The 3,387-nt window shown below is 42.0% G+C and overlaps 1 long non-coding RNA gene across 1 annotated transcript; it reads left to right on the top strand.

Annotated features, from left to right (window-relative positions):
• Positions 1-908: 908 nt before the first annotated feature.
• On the top strand, positions 909-2,163 carry LOC134799173 (uncharacterized). The gene is made up of 3 exons (XR_010145345.1): positions 909-1,043; positions 1,284-1,490; positions 1,949-2,163. It is a non-coding gene; the product is annotated as an uncharacterized LOC134799173 (long non-coding RNA).
• The last annotated feature ends 1,224 nt before the right edge of the window (positions 2,164-3,387 follow it).

Genomic DNA, 3,387 nt, shown 5'->3' with positions numbered 1-3,387 from the left:
CTTCAACTTGTTTCTGAAAATGAGGCTATTCGTGTGTGACTTTAACTCAACAGGTAACTTATTAAATAGTCCAATAGCCTGGTAACCAGCCGCGTGCTTGACTACTTTAAGTTTGGCACTCACGGTCTGAGGTAAATCTTTACGTCTAGAAGCTAAACGTCTATCCCTCTGTTCTGTGGTTTCAATCAAGTACAGATTTTTAACCAAGTCCGTGAGAACAATCAGTATGTATAGGCTGGGAACAGTTAAGATTCTGAAGTCTAAAAAATAAGGTTTACATGGAGTCTCCTGTGGTACCCTTGCCATTATTCTAATAGCTCTTTTCTGCGCAATGAGAGCAGCCTGCACATTATATTTGTAACTGTTTCCCCAAAGTTGGATACTATAACGCAATTTGGATTCGACCAGTGCATGGTAAACCATTTTAAGTTGAAACTGACGCAACTCATGTTAATTAAAACTCGCCATAGGTAGTAACCAAAACTACAAACGAAGTATTTAAACGCTTTTCGCTGCATACGGTTTTTCCCGTGCCGTGATAATTTCTAGGCTCGCTAGTTGTTGACGAAAACACTAACCACGACATTAAGTAATTTTAAAACTACGGGAAAAATATAATTTGGCTAATTGTTTACGTTGATATCGATGACTACTACCGCCAGCGGCGAATGTAAATGCGGCCAATACTAAAAAAGTAGTACCTAAGTCTAGACTAATGTATAAAATAGAAAGATTTTGATGTTTATAGATTAATTTAAGTTTATCGAAAATACAACCTAGTTGTCCATCTAGTTATAACAGATGATGCAGCGATACATTTTAGGACGCTTTGTGTATTGTAATTTTTTTTTTCTTGTTGAAATAAAAAAAGTTGAAACTATACTTAAAGTTAAGATAAGTTCGTAACATATCCGACAGATGGCACTTTATCATGAGAGAGTTCGAGATAGAACACGCTGTTAAGATTTTCTAACAAAACACGACACGATTTTGCCGATATATAGGTTAGGTAAGGTTTGGAGTTAGGTTAGGTTTTGAGTTAGGTTGGGGAGCATCGTGGTAGAATATTAGTGACCTCACGGTGCTCCCCTATAACGGCAGAGAGGGTAACGCCGCAGGGGTTTTAGTGGGTATTCTCCTCCCCCTCCCTCTGATTAGCAGAGGGAGTTACGGGAGGAGCGAGTCCCACATACCACCCCACGATGGGCCCCTCCAGCCCGGGGTGGATGCGTAAACGCATTTCCCCTGCGACAAAAAAAAAAAAAAAAAAGGTTTTGAGTTAGGTTAGGTTTTGAGTTAGGTTAGGTTTTGAGTTAGGTTAGGTTTTGAGTTAGGTTAGGTTTTGAGTTAGGTTAGGTTTTGAGTTAGGTTAGGTTTTGAGTTAGGTTAGGTTTTGAGTTAGGTTAGGTTTTGAGTTAGGTTAGGTTTTGAGTTAGGTTAGGTTTTGAGTTAGGTTAGGTTTTGAGTTAGGTTAGGTTAGGTTAGGTTAGGTTGCGGAGCGGGCGCGCGAGGCCAGAGCCGATGCGCATCCGCTACGGCAAAGACGGAGGGGAGTCAGGCGGCGGCAATTCGTCAATGCCTTGATTCCCCAGTAGAGCTGCGGGCTGGGGACCCGCAAATAAGGCTCTACGCGCTCGAGGAGGGGTTGTAGCGTTACACAATCCCTCCTCTTCTAATCTGAGGGTGCCCCCGGTGAACGGCCGGGGCGGCCGGGGGAGCATCGTGGTAGAATATTAGTGACCTCACGGTGCTCCCCTATAACGGCAGAGAGGGTAACGCCGCAGGGGTTTTAGTGGGTATTCTCCTCCCCCTCCCTCTGATTAGCAGAGGGAGTTACGGGAGGAGCGAGTCCCACATACCACCCCCACAATGGGCCTCTCCAGCCCGGGGTGGATGCATAAATGCATTTCCCCTGCGTCAAAAAAAAAAAAAAAAAAGGTTAGGTTAGGTTTTTTTTTTTTTTTTTTTTTTTTTTTTTTCCTTCTACCTCCAACATGATCGGAGCCTACTGTGAGCGGTTTTCTCTTGCATACCAGTTCTCGCATTTTTGCTTCTCGCACTTTCATTCTACATACTATTCTTTCTTACATTCATCATCTTTCACTCTTTGTGGTTGGGACTACCACCTATTTGTTTTCTATGTTCTACTTTGCTACTTTTATTTATTTATTTTCATTTCAACACGGGGAATAAACTTTACACGTTGTTTTTTAATATTCCAGTTTTACAATTTTACATTTTAGATTCTTAAGTACTTTTACATTTCTTATAGCTATATTTTTATTTCTACTTTTGTATATGTATATTTACTTAATATATACCTATTATATATTTTGTAATATACCATTTCTCATTCTGTTTTGTTTTTCATTCTTACTCTTTTTACAATTTTCTGGCAGTAACTTAAGAATACGTCTCTAGTGTGTTCATTTTCAACCAAACTGTGCAAATTTTGTTTATTTACTTCTATATTCATTTTTTGTTCCAAGTCGAACCTTTGCCGACCGTAGATGGGGCACTCCAGGATGAGATGGTCTATGGTTTCATTCGAGTTTGGCTCACATGCGCATGAAGGACTCTCCTTGCACTTGAAGCGATTCAAGTATGAGGAGAATCCCCCATGCCCAGTGAACAGCTGTGTGAGTGTACTGTCCATGACAAGTTTTCGGGTTACTTTACGTGCTGTGATTGCGTCAGGGAAGAAGAGTTTGGTAACCGAGGCCGTTTCTTCTGTCTTATACCTATCGTCCCATTTTTGGAGGGTCTCTGTCCTGATGGTACGTTTCATAAAAGAAACCGGGCATTGATCATAGTCCGCCTTCTTTTTGGACTTTAGTGCTGCCTCCTTTGCAAGGCAATCTGCCCTCTCATTTCCTTCCAGCCCTATATGTGCTTTGATCCAGAACAGGGATACTTCCTTGTTCTGGAGTTTACAATCCTGGAGATTTTTTCTTAGGGGCTATTCATAAATTACGTCATTTCAAATTAGGGGGGGGGGGTCTGGACATCGGATGACGGTAGCATGAAGTAGGAGGAAATGGGGTCATTTGAAGCATGATTTTTGGATGATTATAGGGGGGGGGGGTCCAAAATCGTCAAAAATCGATGACGTAATTTATGGACAGCCCCTTATGACTACTGCTAGTGGGTGGGGAGAGTTGGGGTTTATTATTGTTTCCAGGGCCGCTCTAGAGTCGCTATAAATTCCGAATGCGGTCTCATTTTGTTTCAATGCAACTTCTGATGCTTTGTGCAAAGCGAGGAGTTCGGCTTGGTATACGGTACAGTACGGTGATAGTGCAAGTTTGTGGGTTTTGGTCTCTGCAGTACTGTTCCATACAGACACAGCTGCTCCGACTTTACCCTCAATCTTGCTACCGTCGGTAA

The sequence above is a fragment of the Cydia splendana genome, chromosome 18 (genome assembly GCF_910591565.1).
Source record: "Cydia splendana chromosome 18, ilCydSple1.2, whole genome shotgun sequence".
Classification (NCBI taxonomy): Eukaryota; Metazoa; Arthropoda; class Insecta; order Lepidoptera; family Tortricidae; genus Cydia; species Cydia splendana.
This window is presented reverse-complemented; position numbering and strand designations above follow the sequence as displayed.